The sequence below is a fragment of the Aythya ferina genome (assembly GCF_964211825.1).
Source record: "Aythya ferina genome assembly, chromosome: 16".
In the NCBI taxonomy this organism is placed as follows: domain Eukaryota; kingdom Metazoa; phylum Chordata; class Aves; order Anseriformes; family Anatidae; genus Aythya; species Aythya ferina.
The window spans coordinates 5562477-5583031 of NC_140315.1; positions in this window are offsets into that span (position 1 = coordinate 5562477).

A 20555-nucleotide genomic window follows, 5' to 3' on the forward strand; every position below is an offset into this window, starting at 1 on the left:
TGGATACACCTGGTAATGAGTTGTAAGTGCCACAGATGATGAGGCTTGCACACCAGCATTCTTAAACAAAGCACATAGAAGCTTATCTTAATTCAGAAAGACCCCTTTATTCATTACAGGGCAAAGGTTCATCATTCAAATGCATCTAGATATTTTATTATATCTATTTCTAGCCAGGTAATTGGGTACAGTGAATGAAATTCACATTCCATTGAATTCAGCGACAAAACTCCTAACTAATTTTAGAAAAGACAAGATTTTAATCATGTATTAGTCAATGAATCACTTGGTAAACACATAGAATCATAGAATCATAGAATCATAGAATATCCTGAGTTGGAAGGGACCCTTAAGGATCATCAAGTCCAACTCTTGACACCGCACAGGTCTACCCAAAAGTTCAGACCATGTGCCTAAGTTCACAGTCCAATCTCTTCTTAAATTCAGACAGGCTCGGTGCAGTGACCACTTCCTTGGGGAGCCTGTTCCAGTGTGCAACCACCCTCTCTGTGAAGAACCCCCTCCTGATGTCCAGCCTAAATTTCCCCTGCCTCAGCTTAACCCCGTTCCCGCGGGAACGGGGCTACATAGGCTACATTATTTAATTTTCACTTTCTGTGTATTCATGGGTATAAATTGGGACTCCCAGGCATGCCAGCTTCTGTTTCAGTGTTCCATTGCACTTACAGGATGCACCAGAAGTTTTCTCCATGCTTCTTCTGCAACTAAAATATCTGTAGTCTCCAGTGGCAGCAATGTGTTGCCCACACAGAGCATTCTGATCTTTTTCTCTGCTGCTAATGTGATACCTTCAAAATATTAAGACTGAGAGAGAATGACCTTAAATGTCTGGCCATATCTAGGTTTCCTCTTTTGTTTTCAGTGTGGCATGTGGCACCTTGGTTATCAGATGACATTTTCACATATTTTTATCAAGCCCTAAAGCATATTTAGATATAATAGACATGTTTGTCTTCAGCTGTCATTATCAAAATAAAATTAAACCTCATTTAGATACATAATTTGTATTGAGGGCTCTCCATGTGCTCCCCATGGTTTCCAAACAAGAAGACTTATTTTGTTCATTACTTTTTATGTTAAGCATTACCTAAAACATTTGTTAATTGTGAAAAGCTGTAAGCATTGACCCGCTTAGGAAATGAGTGCGTTCTAATGAAAGTTTTGCAAATGTAAAAAGAGTTTCTCATTATGAACTCTTAACTAGCAGTGATGATGCACTTCCTGCTATTTTATTATCCTGTAATTTGCTCTGTGTTACTCCTTCAGGAAATACTGCTAAGCTTATGAAAAAGAGGGAAAAGATTTCTGAGGCTGTGAACATCTGAGATGAGAATGGGCACCCTTAAAATTAGAAGAAAAAAACAAAGTTTAATCAATTCTTAATTAAACAAATGGCAGAACTCCAGTCTAATATCTTGAAAAGGAGTTCATAAAAGATTAAACAAAATTTAATTTCCCACTAAATATATTCAATGATGTCTGTACATCACTGGTGAGGTTTCTTCTCCAAATGATTTAGACAGACATTTACACTTTTCTGAAATACCAAAGAAAATTATTTTGACATATTTAGTTTCTGCTGCACTGCAACACATATTCAGAAATGCTCACCCCTCTGAAAGGGTAATTGTTGTGGTGAGTTGGACACATTATCAGCCACAGATAGGAAGCCTTGAAGAAGAGGACTCCACTTAAAAGACATTTGTGCTCTCACTTAATTAACCCAATGGCTTCTTGTTCCAGCAAAGCTGTTCTGCTACATAATGACAAGAAAAATTAGATATTAGTGAAGATCTGGACATAAATGAATACGCATCTGCTTATTTTTGCCCTCCTGGCATGTTGCATCAGGTTGCTGTTTAGGACTAAAATTAAAAATGCAGTGAATTGAAGATTTTGATGAAAAACCTCATCCCTTTTCCTAATTGAAAATGTACAAAGGCCTAATGGAGAGACACTGAACTCTCAAATGTCTGGGGTTTGTACTCCTGTTGCAGGAGCTGTGCGCCTGTGTGTTTGTTTAGATACCGTTTGTAAATACATATCTGCTTTTACACTGACTGACTATTTTAAGGTGACTCAAACAGTTATTGGTACCAAACTGCTTTCGAATGAATGTTTAGAAAACTGTGATGACAGATCAAAGGATCAGCATTTTAGCTTTCCATTCCTGATGTATCTAGTTTAGACTGTCTGTAAATAAAGTTCTAGTCAAGTTCTAAATGAGCAAAGCAAGGTCTTGCAGGGGAAGAGAAATACTGCTGAAACATCCTTCTGAAGGGGCTTATTATCTGTGTGGAAAGATTTGTAAGCCTTGATTTTTAGTGAAAATTGCCTAAAGCAATATTAATTGAATATTCATCTTTCTGATAAACATACTGTACTTCTGAAACTGTTGTCATCAACACGACAACAAATGAGCATGGAAAAGTAAAATTCCCGAGTGAGAGGCAGATTTACTGATGCGAACTTATGCTGAGAAGTATGAAGTCTGCTGTTCCATTTTGGAACCAGCTGCACCCATGTGGCTGCATCAAATGGACATTGTTTATGTGCAGTGGTTTTGGGGATCTGCAGTTGTGTTACAGTGAAAGATGTAAGAACATGGAAAGTGATGGAACCAAAATGAATATGTAAAAAGGAAGGAGGAGCTAGATTCAAAGGAGAGCAGTAAGTTAGGAAATGATATCCAGCCTGCTGTGTCCTACAGGGAAAGGAATGCTTCAGTGTGAAACCAGAATATTGCTTCTCTGAATACATTGTTTTGCAAAGTATACAACAACTTTTGTGATAAAAATCAGTATAGTAATCCCAAACTGATTATCTCCTATTATAGATTATTTCCTCTTTAGGAAGAATTTTTGTAGATGTTTTTCTCATATGCATGATCTTCATTTGGCATAGCTGGTATCATCTGCTGAGGGCTTCTTTTTATCTAGTTGTACAGGAGTTCTTAGGTTATATGTTCCTTTCTTTGGACCTTGAATGATATTTCTTCAGGATTTCTTGGAACTATACGAAAAATAGAGCTAAAGAAATCACTCTTAAAAATGCTTAGGTTTCCCGTGCCTTTAAATTTTTAGAGATTTGGTTATGCTGGTCTTCTATGTGATCTAGGAAATATGTAATCATTTGGAAATAAGGGTAGAGGAATCCAAGCCTATACCATTGCAGCTGAATGATGGCTATACCTAGTAACACTGTGACTACTAAGCTGAATTACAAAGATATAATTCTCCCTGTTCCTTCTGCCTTTGTACAGATGTGTATGCTGTAAATGTTATTTATAGGATTCATTTAAATTCCACAGCGTTTTCCCAGCACATATTCCACCTTCTTTTTTTTACTGTACTTGTAAAATCAATACTCCCAAACAGCTTTCTTCATAGACTCCTCCTACCTTCTACAAAGCTATCTTAGAGGGCTCCATGTGTTTCCATGGAGCCCCTTTTTAAGCATTTAGAGACAAACTCAAGCACTAAACTTAATTGTTAAGGAAAGCCAATGCTGTTGCATACTGTAAAGAAACTAATCATGCTTGGCTTCTGCAGGTGCAAAGTTTAAAGGAAAATTGTCAGTATTCAAAGCCCCTGGTACATTTTTGTTGTTCCAGGTTGCTATGTGGGTATACTCCATAGTCTAGTTAAAATATTCTGGGAAAAGAATTTCAGATTTGTTTTTAACACCTCTATTCATTTATAAAGTATTCCTTGGCATCTAAATAACAGAATTATTATTAGTTTTTAAGCAGCTAAGCACACATTAATGCCTACAGGTTTCTATTTCCACACTTAAGCAACTGAGTAAAAGTAAAAAAATAAAAAAAATAGAGGCCAATTCAAGAAAATCTCACCTCTTTTACAGCAGCACTAAATAAAAAAAGCAAAACCAAACACAGGATGAAACTGTGAAGAACTAGCATACAAAATACCAAAAATCCACAAAGGCTTAATTTTGACCTCTGCTGAAACCATTGTTTGAGCTAGCTGACCAGCATGCATCTTGTTTGTGTTGGGTACTGCTTTTGATTGCCTATTTTCAGGTAGTCTAGAAGGTTTACAGAAGCATTCTGTTTCTTTGGCTTTCTCCTCACTTGTCTGTCTGTGGCACTGACTCAGACACTTGCAGACAGCACACCTTGTGTAGGTGCTCTCAAGCCTCTGCTTATAGCTCTCATGCTATAATATAGCTCTCATGCTATATATGTTTGGGGCAGTGAGCTTTAATCAAGTACCTCGTAGTTCTATGACTTCTCCTGGTGTGATTGTCTAGACAGGCTGTGTGTGTATCATAAAAGAGATGTTAAGCATTGCAGAGTCAGGAGAAGGCTTCGTGTTTGGCCAGGCTTGCTGAATTGTCTTTTGGTATCTTTTGGCTCAGCTTTTTAAAAGCATGAAGAACTTTGAGTTTGCATTCAGAATGAAATCTTCTGTGTTTGCCCCTTCTAAAGCTTTCCATTTCTGTAATGCCTTCTATCCAGTATCTCATAGTTCTTTGCAAAAAAAAAAAAAAGTAAATTAAACCCCACAGCAAACTTGTGATCTAGAGAAAAGTGATGTCCACTGCTATTTGTGACAGAATAACTAAGTTTTAGAAACAGAACAAAACAGCCCTTCTGTCCTCCTTCTGGGCCTAACAATATCGATCAAATGCCACAGAGGAGCAAACTGAGGCACTGCGTTTAGGGTTTGCTGCAGTGTCATCTTGGGATATCTCTAGCACACCATGAAATAGCCTCTGATTCCTTGCAGCATTGGAGCTATTACCTGAAGCTATTAGTTCAGCTAACATGCAATGAATACTGACAGCCACTATGCAGTTCTTTAGAAAGAGGCAAGACAATCTCCTAATGCATCTAGCAAGTCATGCAGCGATGACCTGTGTGCGCTAACAAGACGTTGCCATCATGCAGCACACAACTTAATTATCTGTGCCATTTCTGTAGGCTGGATGCAAGTGAAGAGTCACAGACACCCAAGCATATTTGATTATCATTGTATTTAAATTGCTGTTCCTGGAAAATATGGCTTTGGTGGATTCTACTGGCAACTGATGCCAACCTGCATACTTTCAGTTCTGAATGCCCTTGTGAGATTAGTTGCAAATAAATGTGGTAAAATGTGTTTTGCAACTGAGAATGTTATCTGACTATAGCCAATTTTATTTCCTTTGATAGCTTTGAAAAAATAGAATTTATATTTGTATGGGTTCATTTTTTGAGTTTATTTTTGAGTTTATTCAATGGTTTGCTTGCTGCCTTGAATCAGGGTTTCTCATACCCCTTTTCACAATAGTTGGAAAAAAATATATCTTATAAATCAGATTTTAAGCTGAGTTTGCTTCCTCTTCAGACCCCAAAACAAGCAGCCACAACTGATACTACTGAAATGTCTGGTCATAGAAGAGGGAAGTTTATTTGGCATTTAAATGGGAATTGAACTAGTTTTAAAGTATTAGTTATGAAGAATAAGTGACACTTGGGGGATTCTCTATAGAGAGATTAAGTCTAAATACAGTGGACAAGATTCTTAACTGATGTTCTTTTGTTGAAAGAGAGTGAAACCAAGTCAACATACAGTTAAGATTTGGCCTCTTCTATGCAGATATTCCCACATAAAGGAGAAACAATTACAAAACTGAATTTGACTCATAACAGAACCAAGACTTCTCTTTTGATTTCAGATTTACCAAAACAGTGGCTTGACAATTGCTTCAGTTCATTAGAAATATGAGGTATATTCACAGTTGTTTCCTAAGTGTGGGTTTGATTTAAACAGTTCTGGAATTCTGAGCTTGTCAAGCTCCGTTGTGATTGACTTCATCTTTTACAGAAGGCTCTCATGGATTTATAGCTGAGATCTTGACTTTTCCTTCAAAATCTTTTATATTTTTCAAAGTTGACACTCTTAGTTTTAAATTCCACACAGTTTCTTCACTAATGCCCCTACCAAGAGAAGAAAGCAAATAATGGGATTTTTACAACTGTTTATAAAATATTGCTTGGAAAACTTCAAAGAACAGAAAAGTGATTATGCTTGGTCTTTTTTCTTTTTCATTTCAAATTTATTTATATTTGCCTCTTATTCTCATGTTACTTTCTTCTTCAAGCTGCCAAAAGTCTTCAGCTGTGGTGCTGGAAATTAAATGGCAAATTTCTGGCAGACATCACAGAGCTATATTTTCAATGAAGGATCAAATCTAGCTTCTGATTAACAGCAGAATAATTTTATCTGCACTGTCACTTATGCTTATAGTTCTTGGATTTGTTGTCATTTGCACATGGAAACATAATATTTGCAGTGTATTTTCATTCCAAAACAATACACAAGGTACAATATCCACAGTGGTCTAAAGAACACAAACACAAAATCAAACTAGTAGTGATAAGAAGGATGAGATAATTATGGCAAAAACTCTGATAGAATCAAGAATATTATTTTAAGTATCTGTTGTCAGTGGGGTCAGACATAAAATCCTTACATGCTCTTCCACTGAATCCAGTCCATCCCTCACAGTTTTATCTGGAAGGAGACAGAACTGACAGCCTGGATGGGCATCAAAATTTTTTGCAACAGCCCTGCTGGTTGTGTTGATTCAAAGAATTAATTGTTTTGCATTTGTTGAAATTAAAGCAAGTTATTGCATTAATGAGAACATGAAAAAGGAAAAGAGAAAAACAGAATAGTAGGACCTGTGGACATCAGCACTGATGTTAGTTACTCCACGTTGCAGGAAATGTTCCCCTAAGTTCTCTTAGAAGTGTACACAGACTGGATATAGAATGCCTTTTTAAAGGAGGCTTCGACCGGTTGAATGAAGCTTGACCCCTTGTTTTAAGCAGGCAGTGGAAACAGAGGACACGAGACATCAGAGACAGATACTGGTCAGGAAATGGACTCTTAGAGCAGAAGACCTAGGATGCATGTAGATGTGACTGAACATGCCAGAAGTGTGCCTAAGACAAAAGTTGAGGTCCACATATCCTTATAGGAAGTGTTGGTGCAATATTGTGGTTCAAAGCCGTCTTTTACCTTTCAACAGCAGAGGGTGCATGCAACCTGCTCTGCTTTCTTCCCTCCTTCCTGCCTTGGTGACCTTGAGAGGATGCTTGCTACAGAGTAGAGAATTCTGAAAGGAATTCCTGTAGGGTGAGGTACCAGGCTCGGAGAAGATCTTGGGTTAGCTGCACTCTGGGCAGTTTAACTTGAATTATTCTTCATGGAGCATATCTGGTACAGATCAGAGGGATAAGGAACTATCGGCCCAACTGAGCTCTGTTCATCTTAAAGTGCTCAGTAAATTCCCCCAGGCAGATTTTAACACAGCTGTCACTGCAGAAAAGCATCGGTCTGGTTAGATCCCTTTCAGTCCTTTGCAGACCCAAGCAGTCTGGAAGAGTCCTCAGACTTCCTCTTCTGTTTGTACCACATCATGGGCCACAAAACACTTCCCAACAGCCTGTACCACACAGAAGATCAACAGTGAGAGAGCAAAACCCACAACTATGATGTGCCTCAGGAAGGGAGTAGAAGAGATCAAGGGCATTGCCAACGTGAATGAAATCTACATGAAAGAGCCTTCGTCACTGCACTGCTTTCATGGATTAAAGGAACAATTGAGCAGAAGAATGAAAAGGCAGTGCCAAGAGGAAGGGAGAATATGGAGGGGGAAGCTGGGTTTCTCTGGTTAAACCATTCTAGTCACGTTCTTGGCGCACAAGCAGAAAAGCACAGCTGCTTTACATCTGCTACAGAGCACTGGAACTGAACAGGCACAAATATAAGTATTCTCAGCCTGTTCAGTTGAGTTTTTTTGTTTGCTCTGGTATGGACACAATACTTTTTGTAATTAGTAGCATGGAAAGCTATTTTCCAATGCAACTGCAATAACTAATATGGCTTATAAATGTTTTCTTTCAAAGGTCAGGCCTACAGGGAGTTACAAAGGCTAATTTTGTCACTAGAATGTCAAACCTGATGCCAGCCCTGGGAGACACAGTAACCAGTGGATTACACAATTTAAATGTTTTATGCTTATATCCATTAAAAACACTGACAATTTTCTTTCAGGTAGCATCCTGATTACATTTCATGCTGTAAATCTCCCCAAGCATTTTAGGGCTTTATACCAAAAGTGAGGCCCACATTCCTGGATACCAATGCAATACAAATATAACAATAATACAAAATTTATTTCCCTGCTTTATAGTCTTTTATGCATATTTTGAATATATAATTGAAGTGTTCTTGCCAAAACCCTCAGTTTATCTAACATGAGGAAGGTGGTTAAAAATGAAAACAGAGATGCCTTGAATTTTAGCTCAGTATCTCTGTTTGATCCTATCCAATGCCCAGCAACAGCCAGGAGGTAAAAGTACTAATAAACATGTAAATTCATATGACTGGCTTCAAACGAAATCATTCACTGACAAACTAAAACATTAAAACTTCAAGCTAAAACATTCACTGAAGAATTGTGTATTTTGAACTCAATCTCATTCTTTGTGTGTAAATCAAGTTTCAGCTAGTATTGATAAGTGATTTGCTTGCATGAATTATATAAATTAGGATTTTTAATGATGAGGAATATGCCAAAGCAAAGAGAGACTTTGTAATACAGATTAGAGCCCAAGACAGATGTGGAACACAGCAACTAGGGGCTGAATCGGAGATTCAAGGCTCACTGCTCTCAGAAATAACAGCTTTGGGTCTTCTGTCACCTGCCGCTCCAATTATTTAGCAAGAGTTAAGGTTCTTTCAACTTCATATTAGATGATAATACACCTATGTGGGTGACGACAAGAACTGCAACTGTGATAATTATAGCTGCTGAGAACAGCAGCACATTCTTCAGTTTAGCTCCACACTTGGAATGTGTTTGTGAGTGTCATATGGCTGGCTGCATTGCCCGGATACAAGCATTGGGGGATGCCTGAGTCTTTCAGGCATCCATATACATATAAAAAAAGACATTTCCCAGTGGTTTTATGAATATGTAAAGATGGAAGACCATTTTGCTGATACATTGCCTGCAGTAGGAGACTAGTATGTAGTTTTAAGATTTGGATCATGTTTTGGGGCTCTTTTTGTGTGTCTGTCTATGTACAGTTAATGTGCAGGTAGAGCTGTAAAGCAGGGAGTTCTGATCTGTGGCGCAACTTTCTGTGTTTGTTGTAGCTTTAACTGCATCTAAGCCATATGCCTGGTGCAGCATGTTGAACAAACACCTTTTTTTATAATTCTTACATCTCAGGGGAAAAACTGACAGGGCCATGGCAAATTGCTTGTTCAACTAAATGTCGGTGAAGAGGCTGCTATGGATCAGGCTTTTGGAAAAGATTCAATGCCACTGTCTAGACAGAGGCAAGAAACAAGGGCTTCATTTCCCCCCCATCCTTTTGGAGCGTTATGACAAAGATATGTAAGTCTGCTAATTAGACTGGAGCTTTGCACTTCACCCCTAGGAGTTTCTTTCTTAAGAAATGTAGGTCATTTGATTGGCATGTATTTTTCAGCATCCTAGTCTCCAGTGAGAAAATTAAGAAAAACAAGCTGTGTTACATGCAAACAAAACTGAGAGCTACAAAGAAACTGAATGTTCTATTACAGAAAGGTTTTAGCAAGCCATAAGCCACCAATCTCACATTAAGGGAAAATGGAATAAGGAGGTATAGTACAACAAGCCACAGTTTTACTGGGGTTGACAGACACTACTGCTACTTGCTGGATTACTTCCCCTCAGTACGATGGAACACTAGATTTCGAATAGGTGTGTTTGATTGGTGGTCTGTACGTCGGGCTCCGTCAAGAAGTAAAGGGTAGAACGCTAATAGCTGGGCATTACAAGGTGTTGGCTGGGAAAAGGAGGTCAGAGTTGGAAGTGCTGCCTTACCATGGGCTGGATCCAGACACAGGTGGTGCAGTCATTCTGAGAAAAGGAAGGAGGAAGATGAATTGAATGTTTCCAAGAATCAGGTAATATCCCAGATTCATTGTGTTTGCACATTTAGGGAAAGGCCATTATATCTCAGTTTGGGGTAGGACATAGTAGCAATGATGGAACTGAGCACTAATGCACCACTGGTTTAGAAGATGTTGATGGCAACATATTTGTGTCCTGATGGCTCAGAAACTCCCAGAGTTATCCAAGAAAAGAACTAGAAGAGAGTGACTCTTAAGCACTGTCTTCTGTCAGAGGAGATCTCTTCATGTCAAAATGAGAAACCCATCATTTTGACATCTCCTCATGTTAAAAATGATGGGATTCTCCATCATATTCACTGAGATATTCCTCTGTTATAAGTCTGGGGTGGAACTGCTGAATGTGCTCTAAAAGCTGGAGAGAACTACCATTAAAAAGGACATGGTTTCCATCTTCTCATAGACTACCCAGCACAGAGAGCTGGAGCTTCAAAATCAAGGTCTGCTCATGAGACACTTTTGTTCCTTAGTACTGTTATAAAGGACATGCTTGTTTTCTTAATTCTTTTGTAGCTATCCAGTGTAGACACACCTGTTCTCATTGATGCATAAGCAGTAAATCAGCAGAGGTCAGGGGATTCAAGACAGAAATGTACACTTTTAACTGAGTAGTTCACTGAGAAGTTTCCCTCAGAGAGGATAATGCAATTGGTAGTAAACAAACATGATTCTCTTTTTTGTCATGGGGATATCGATCAATTGGATGCTAAATAATCATTATTGTATTAAACTAAGGACCCCAAAGAATCATTCAGCTATTTCAGTTTTTTCAAGGAGGCTTAGGGGAATTATGTGGTAGGATGCTCAGTGGGTACTGGCAATCACTCAGGAGAACTGAGGAGCCAGTACTGACATGCCAGGGGTGTGGGAAAGCAAAGGGAACAAAATGGCTCTCTCAATGACTAATTTGCTCACTAAGACTTTTGTTTGTGCATTCTCCATGCTTGCAACCAAATATGTGTTGTTCACATACCTGTGCAGTCCAGAAGACCCTGGCCTGAAGAGTATGCAAGCAGCATTAGATCTTCCTTTTACATTTATTAGCAGTGTTCCAATCAGCAGTCTAATCAGGTTTATTAGAATATTAACTACCCAGTAGCAAACATATTCAGAAGTTACTGCTATTTTAATGTTTCCATTTGTGTATGCTCTCTTTTCCACAATTTATCTAGGCCTGATTTTCAGCAATAGAAGTTAGGCATTTTGTGAAAAGAAAGGACTCTCAAGTCACCTCAGGCTGTATACTCAAAGATAAACTGTGAGTCACTTTAAAATTTAATTCAGTATTTTTATAGGAGATTTTTGAAAATCTAACAATATTTGTCTTATTAAATTTGTACCAAATGTGTATTTGGAAGTATTTCTCACTAAGTAGTATAGAGACATCTTGGGTGTCACTTTGTAAATTAATGAGCGTCTGTTTTTCATTGTAATGAGAAAGCTGAGAAAGCATACAAGTGAGACTTCACCATTAAGAATTAAGCGTCTATGGTGAGGTGTAATACAGGGTTCTCAGAAAGTTTCCTCCTGAGTCACTCCATTCCTGGGCACTGGAACTTTAATATCTATCTAACAGCTCTTTTCCTTCTTTTGATGCCAACACTCAAAATTACTTGCAAGATTGATTTTGTTTTAGAAATCTGTTTCTAATATTTGTTTCTAAGGTGGTACCATAAAGTCCTACATGGCTTGTGGCCTGTTTGGGACTCTTGTTAAAATTACCAATTGGAGTTGAAAAAAGAAAACAAGACACTGAGGGAAACCTTCCTTCCTCTGCATATTCTGTTGCTTTTTGGCCTTTGTTTGGGACATTTTGTCTGCATCTGAATATATATTGTTTACTATATACTAATATGATGGAGAGAGATAAATTTATTTGCAATAGCCAATGATCTGAGTGCCTTCTGGGAACATATAAATCTTGGTTTTCAATCTGTACTAAGGCAGGGTTTCATGAGCAGATTGTCTGTGACCTCCCTTTCTTCTGCTAGTATCTTGGTGCTCTTCCTTTACTCCGCTGTAGACCCTTCTAATGTTCCTTTGCTCTACAACAGTAATACTTCCCCTTGAAGGTTTAGTCAGATAATGTTTAAAAAGTGTTTGTTATCCATGAAGAAGGTCATCATTGCAAGGCGCTGATATCTACTGACACAACTGCAAAATTTTAAACAAACAACAACAACAAACAGCAAGCAAACAAACTATGGGACAGCTAGAAATGCAGACAGAAATTCCTCTTCATTCCCAAGCCATATAAGGATCCATGCATAGCTATATAAGGCAGAATCTGCAAAAAGAGATGAAGTTTTGGCTGATTTTACATGGGAAGCATTGTGTTCATATGTTTCCTTTGTAGAACTAAATCATAATTTAAAAGCTGTCAGAAGGCCTCTCTTTAAATTAGAGTAATTTATTGCTGTGTGTGCCCAAGAACAGCTACAAATGTAAACACAGGCACTCACTTGGCTGTATCCACTGCCCTTTTCCACATCACTTCCCAGAGGAAAAGAAGGCTAACAAAGAATGAAGCAAATGTTCTCTACAACATGCAATAAAAGGATTAATCCTTCTCTTCTCGTACCTCTATACTGTGTCACCAGAGTCTGGTCTTTGTCTAGAATTTCCAGTGACATTGCTGGCATCTCCAGGCATGGACGGCATGCAGGAAAAATGCTCCCCTCTTCTGCAGAAATCTCCTTGCTAATAAACTTCTCAGCCTAAACCTTATATATACACATATGTGCACAAGCTCTCTCTCTCTCAGATAGATACATAGGCCGTTTCACACTCTAAAATTAGTAGTTATGGAAAATGATATATGCAGTAACTTGATACGCTCACTGCCTTTGTGGCAGCACATTCCTAAAGAGATACCTGTGTGATAGATTCTTGATATGGCTTAGCTTTTCAGTTGACAGAATGGTGAATGATTTTGGCTTGGCAGAGCATGTAGGACTGTGAGGTACTAATCTAAAGTGGAATGTCCCCATTGCAGGAGTCTCTACAGTGTCTTTGGCAGTATCAAATCGAAAAGATGCCCCCAAGATGCTGAGGAAGAGGAGAATGTCAAGTGAAATGTAAGCTCCTCCTGCTGTTGGCGAAGAATCACTGTAGAATCTGATTCAAGCAACCTTCAGGAACTTGCAGGTTTTGTTTATCTCTTTTGTGCCTGATTTGTAGACTCCAGTCTAAACCAGTCACATCATCTCTTTTTCACAATGCAAACCAAATAAACAAATAAAAAAAAAAACAAAACAAAACCCAACTGTATTTCTAGTTTATATATCCTATCTTGTCCTTTATTCTTTCTTTGCACATTTTGAACAAATTAGTAATAGAACCAGTCCAGACTAGTCTGCTGGGTTCCATCAGTTTTCCTGCATTGCTCACGTTTCCTGTCCATCTTTTGTGTCATCTCTTTTCATTGCTGCTTTAGATTAGCCACAATGCAGAGCCATTTATGATTGTCATATGTTATGTATCAGGCTTAATTGTTCATCCTGCCTTTCATCATCTCATCATATTTCACAGACCATGATTAACTATGATTCTTTTGAGGCACCCAGCTTGCCTTCACTTGCTACTTAGCCTTACACATCCATATGGTTCAGCTTGGTTTTCAAAGATCTCTGGCATTTTGCTACTTTGTTTAACACAACAAACCAAGAACTGTTTTGGCTGGTTTCTTTGCTGTGGCATATATATGTATCTATATATTCAAATTTAATATCAAAGATTAAAAGACAGCTGGTGGATCTGGAACAATGTGAAGGGTGTGCTACAAAAAGTGGTCTGAAAAGTCTGCGGATTGTTGACATCATTTCTGTTTATGTCCTGTTTTTTTTTTTTTTTTTTTTTCTAGTCTGTGCAGTCGGTGGTGATGCCTTGTCCCTCAGGGAATTTTACTGCCCTCTCTCTCTTTTCTATTTAGAACATTCTCCTAATTTGGCATTTTAAATTTAAACTGCAATGCTTTGTGCTATGTATTGTGTTCCAAGGCTGGGAATGATTCCCAAAGCTGTATTTTCATGGCACACTTTTGTATCTCCATTAAAATCAATGGGAACATGTTTGAGAGATGGAGGGTAGAATTCCTTTTACTAGGAATTTTTCTCTGAGATATTTTAGAATATGATGACGTCTCTTTCACTCTGAACTTTTCTCTCTTCTAGACTGCATTTATCCTCTGCATGTCTTTAGTCCTTTAATTTGTCCACTATTTTATTACCCTCTTTTCTTTTTTCCTCTAGCCCCCTGAAAAATGTGATAATTAAAATTGTACATCCTGTGTGACCCTCAGACTTCATTGAGTCATTGCTTCTACATACAATCCTGTGGGTGTACAAAATTTACATGTAACAGAAAAGACTTGCTATCATGAGTTTACTTAGTCCTTTGTACTTCTTCCCAGAGGTGTATTGCCTAGTATTTTGCTTTTCCTGTTTTGTAGGTTTTGTTATGGAAAATCTGTAGTTTGGCTTTAGTGACAGTCTTGTAACTTAATATATTATGAGGTACCTCTATGGCTGTGCTATCCTAATCAGGTCATTTGTCAAAAATGACCTGAGATATACATAAGATGATGTTTGAGAAAAAGTCTCATGTTGCTTATTTGTTCGATGTGATGTACTCACACAACCCTAGAGATTGTGTAAACTAAAAATGAAAGCAGAACCTTGTGAGTTTGCAGAGCATATAGATTTTAGAGCCATAATCAAGATAATCATCTCAACTGAGTCACAGAAGTGGACCCAGACATAAAGCTACCAGTGCAGGCTTGAATTAGAGTTGTTTTTTCACACTGTCTTGAGATCTAGAACAGATGCAGATCACAGTTGAATGTGGTATTTTGGAAGGAGTGCAAGGGATGCTGCTTGCACTTGCATGAAGTATTTTCCTCTCTACTGCTGAGCCATTGATGGGTGTTCTGTTGGCTATAAGAGTACATTAGAATAAGCCTAGAGTGGACTTATCATAAGTGCAACTGAAAAATGTCAGGCCTAAAAGAATTAAAAGGGATATAGGAAGCAGAAGCAGGAAATGAAGATATCCACGGTGTTGTTCTTGCTATACTGGGATGTATAATCCCAGCAACGGGAGGTGTGAAACATAAGCTTACAGTGGGGACATGCAGGCTTTCCTCAGTATTTGCTGTGTTTGTATGTCATGAATTTCCCTCCCTAGTCACTGCAGTCCATTGCCCCATGTGCTTCCAGCTGACACTGAACATGTGAAAACTGGCATTTCCCCATATGAAAGCACCTTCACAACCTTTGTGTGCACAAACTTGGGAAGATTTTCGGGAAAGACAACAAGGGGTGGTAAGGATCGTGTCTGAATCCAAGTGGAAACTGGATGCCAGTGGAATTTGAGCACTAGATTTTCCAGCGTGCCCAGCTGACAATAAAGAACAGGGACAGAGAGGAATGTTAAAAATATGTTATTCAGCTAAAGCTGGCATTGTGGACTTCTACCTGCAGGACCTACATTTGTCTTGTGCTGTAGTCTCAATTCTGTATGCAAGGGAAAACATTAAAGTAAAGGAGTAGTTAAATTTTCCAAGGCAATCTTGTTTGTCTCTCTTTTGAGGATGCCAAACTGATGACAAGTATGGTATTATTTGTATATGTATATTTAAAGTTGACTTAATTAATGAAACCCATGGAGTCTAACCCCTAATCTTATTTAAAATGTCAGTTGCACAGAAACAAGAAGCTGATTTACATTGGAAGGATATAGAAATGAAAGGATTGCTTTCAAATTTATTTTAAGTTGGTAAAATATTTGTGTGCCTATAATGTCCATTTAATTTTGGAATTTGGGTGCAGAAGGAATTCTGGGACAGGATGAAAAGTAAATATAGTAAAGCATTTATTTATTTATTTATTTATTCCTCTAGTAGGTGTTTTTGCCTTTTCTGAGTCTCCTGGGGCTGTCCATGAGTCAGCTGTAGATACTACACCTACTTTAATAACATTTTAATATTTATGGAACCTGTTTTTCCCAAGGTGCTGGGAAACACGTCCTCTGTGAAATATTTGCATTGTTTCAATGTGATATAACCAATGGATAAAAATATACAATGATGTGGAGAAAAGGAGAATACAGGGTTTAAAATATTTTACTAATTTGTCAGGGAAATCTGGAAAACATCTGCCTCCACTGTTTGTTCTTCTGTTGTTTTGCTTTTAATTATCCCCACCTCTTTTTAATGGAACATAAACTACCATTTCACAACTTTATATGATAGACCAATCCATACAAAACTGCCATGATATTTGCAGAACTCTGTACTTGGCCTTCTCTTTCTTCCAGATGTCTTCTGTGCAAACATTTCAAAACTAAATATTGATTAAAAACAGTTTAAGGATTAAATGCAAACAGTCTCAGTGAACAGGCACATTAAATACAGTTATGAAAGTCAGAGCAAAGCTTGTTTAATTTCCATATGCTTTTTCTGATTTGGGGAAGGTGATGGAATTAAGTTCCATACCAAGTCTTGTAGTCATGTCCACTGCTCTCCCTTGCATGACACTGAACATGTGGTCTCTGCTAACTGTTTTCACAGGCAGGCAGCAGGTGACACCTGGAAACGTTTTCTCTTTTTCCATGAATGGGAGCAAACTGGTAGGTGAAAAATGTAGCTAAGAGGATTGGGAACTGTTGATCTGAAACGCTCCTGATTGGCACTGCAGAAGTCTTTCAGCCAGAGACCAGAGCATATTGGAAGTTTCTGTGTCAGATGACTGGAAGAACAAGTTACAGATAAGGACATATGTAGACATCTGTAACAAGGGACATTCCAGGGCTAGGAACACTGCACATTGTTTGCAGAACAAAGCCAAGACTGATCTATGCCTTGTCTTACTAAGAGAAAGGAATTTGTTCAGCAGCTACTTCTACAGTATCTTTGTGCATGAGTAATTTCCCTCTTTTATTTTATTTATTTATTTATAATTTTTTTCAAGGAGCAGGGTTTGTCTAATTGGAACAATTTGCAATTTTTTTTTCCAGTCCCTGCGCACTTATGTTTTATTGCTTGTGTAGGAAAAAATAAGTCCAACTGCTTTCTGAAGCTGATGTAAAGAGATCTTAGACTGTCAGTGACAGGTATTGGTCTTTCAACAAAAGTGTAGCTGCAGAAATGTCTGAAGACCAACGTCTGCTACAGTACAGCTGGGAAGAGGCAGCAGTGACTTAGAGCAGTAGATGCTATATTTCAAATAAGGAAGACCAAGTCTTTTCTTTCTCTACCATTGACAGAAATCACTGTCACCAGAGACTTCAGAGTGGTAGCAGAGAGGAAAACAAAACTCACCCTGCACATAGTTTTTTCCACCATTAAGCTAAATGCTCTCATGGTGTCAGACACAGGGAGAGCTCATATTTTGTTCCTATGATGCTGTAAATCTAGTCTTCTAGTTTTCACGTTTGAGTTCTGCAGACTTATTGCTTAGTACATATCTGACTCTTATTATGATAAACAAGAAAAAGAAAAAAAAAAAAGAAGAAAAAAGGACAAAGAAGCAGCCTGTTGTGAGATTTTCAAGAAAAGTGAATAATTATGTGGAACAATAAGTTTAATTATAACACTTCTCAACTTACTATTTGAGGATAGCATACATCAAAGACCCGCCCCCCAAAAAAAGAAAAAAGGTGTACATGGAGAATGAAGATGCTGGGAGCAGCAAAGGAGTCATTCCTTTGTATAAATAGCTCTTTATAGAGTCTGACTCCTGTGAATCTCTGTTATAATTTCTTTTTCATTAAATAAATTTGAGAAAATGTTGCCAAGTGTGTGTGGACCAGAGACAAAAATGACAGGTTAGGAAGGGATACATGCTTTAGAAGTGACCAATATTTCCAAAGCTTTCAGTGTATAAACATTTGAGCATGTTTGATTTCAATGTTAAAATAACCAAGTCAAAAGGGAAGGGATATGTGTCAACTTGTACCTAGCTGTCCTGGCAGAAGGCAAACCATGGCAGGATACAATTAGCTTAAAAAATAACTAGAGGAGTTATGGTACTCCCATGGCCAGAAATTTTAATTAATCTTATTTTTTTTGCAAAACTGATCAAAGGGCAAGGCAAAATGGAAAACTGAAAGATCAGATGGGGAGGTCAGAACAAAAAGGGAAACAGAAGTGATAGCAAAGGAACCTCTTCTGGTAAAATAGAGGATTTTTCAAGAAACTTTAGACTAGTGATTTCTCAGGAGCTAAGCTGTTTATGTTTCTGTCTTCTGAATAACATCTAGAACATGCATGATCATAACAAAAATGTGATTCCACTGCAATTGGCTCTGCTATAAACACTTTCTTTTGGGAAAGAACTGCATTCACCGATGCATTTCTGAAATTGGCCTCTGAATTCTGGAATAAGATAGCTCTGGATCACTGTCATTCCCAGGAAATGTTCTGCATGTGCAGAGTTAATATTGTTTCAATCTGGCTTGCTTCCACAATGCAAATATCCACCTGTGCATTGCTGTGAAGAACTTTTTCTGAATCAACTCTTCCTATGTGTCTAATATTGATTTAATTGTGGGTTTTGGCATTACTTAAAAGCCTGAAGTGTTTTTAATAGATAAAATATGTTGTGTCCGTTATTTGTGTCAGCGCTCCCTGGGGAACCTCACTATTCAGAATGTTTTCTGAGAGGCATATACATACACAAACCCCTGCAGATGTCAATTCAAGCACTGCACCCAGGGAGTAATGACTAACAGACTTCAGACAATGAAGAATCCAATTTAAAATCCAAAACTGGATTATAAAAAAAACTCTTATTCTTCATAGATTTCTGTAACAAATGAACTCTTTTTGCTATTTCTAAATATCTAATTATATTCATATTTATATGGGTTAGTCCCCAAGACCACAAGCAAAGCAGATTGGAAAGGAAGATGCAGAGCTCACATCTCCAACTCTCATCAGCATTTCTGAATATTGATGTTTGCATTACATGAGGACAGATGCTTTTTTAATGATATCCTGGCTAATTTGAGTAACTTACTTAAAAACATATCTGAAGTTACTAGAGATGTTCTCCTTTTATGCTAACTACTCTTTGCTGGGGTGCATTAAAGAAGTATGTTGGAGCATGATTCAGACCATTGATTCATGGTATACTATGGCTATTTTTAATTTACTCATTGAAATGTCATAGGAAAGGAAAAGCACCGTGCACTTCTGTTGTTCCATTTCCCCGTTCATTCTGTACACCCTTAAAATACTTTGCTACCAAATGCAACATATAATATTTATTACATTTTTGGCTTTAATAACATGGTTATCCTGCTATCATGTACCACTCTACCATGCATCAATTATGGACAATATCTGTCATCAGTCACTTAAAAATTGTTACCACAGCTTGATGATAGATGATTCTACCTAAGCAGCACAGATGTGGTGCTCTTATATCCTACCTCTAACAGCAGGAGCAGGGCATCTTTGGAAGACAGATCAGTTAATTGCCATAGCAGCTTCAGCAAAGTTGTCTAACCAAACTGTACAGGTGCCCCCCATGTCAGGCATTTCTCCTATGTAGGATGGTTAATCAAATTGATAGAGGACCACAGTCACACTTTTCTTACACAATGAAATGCTTCAGTCCCCCAGCCACTTGGCATGAGCTTGTTAGATCGGGAATTCTCACAACTTGACCTTTGCATTACACACTGCCACACAAAACAGATGCTTGGAAAAAAGGCAGCAGTAAACATGCTGGCATCCCTGCCCAGGGCGGGGGGTTGGAACTAGGTCTCCTTCAAGGTTCCTCCCAACCCAAGGCATTCTATGATTCTGTGATATAGAATGTCATGAAGGACTTCATGGCTAGACTGGTGTGGAGAAGGAAACGTGATTACTCATGATTACTCTCAACTTTTCACCCTCTCACCAGCACTGCCACACCTCCCACTCCCCTCCACTTTTCCAGGGGAAGGGCCTGACTTTCCTGCTCTGCTTGTATAATGTTATTTTCCCTTTCTCCTCAGTACAGTGTTCACATTTTTCCCTTAGTGATTCTGAGTCCTTTTTTTCAGATATGTTCAACTTTCTGTTAATACCTAGAGCTACTAAACTTGTTCAAATGCAGTTAGAAAAGATTTAGGAGGGACACGGGCTTCTAAAACAATAGTGGCCGACTCAGATGGCTGAAAACAGTTAATGTAAAATAAAAGCAATTGTCCTAGCAGAGGATCCTGATCTTACAAAATAGGAGAGTGAGTGAAAGGGCTCTGGACTAGCCCCTAAATGAAGGGCCTTTTGTCTGCCTGAGCTGATAGAGTTGATAGAGTTGAACCTGCTTTTTGGGATGAGCTCAGTAATTTCACGTCTGGGATACAGGGCATGTTCCTTGTTCTTTATAAGTCTCTGCCTCTGTGTAACATGGAGGGGAATTACTGCCTTTTCTCCAGCATTAACCTTCTATTCTTTCATGCGTATGTTGCCTTTTGGCCTTTTGCCTTTTTGTTATTTTAAACAAATAGGTTTTTAAAGGCATGGAGATTTCACATAATCCTTACTTATTTGCCCTACATTTTTTT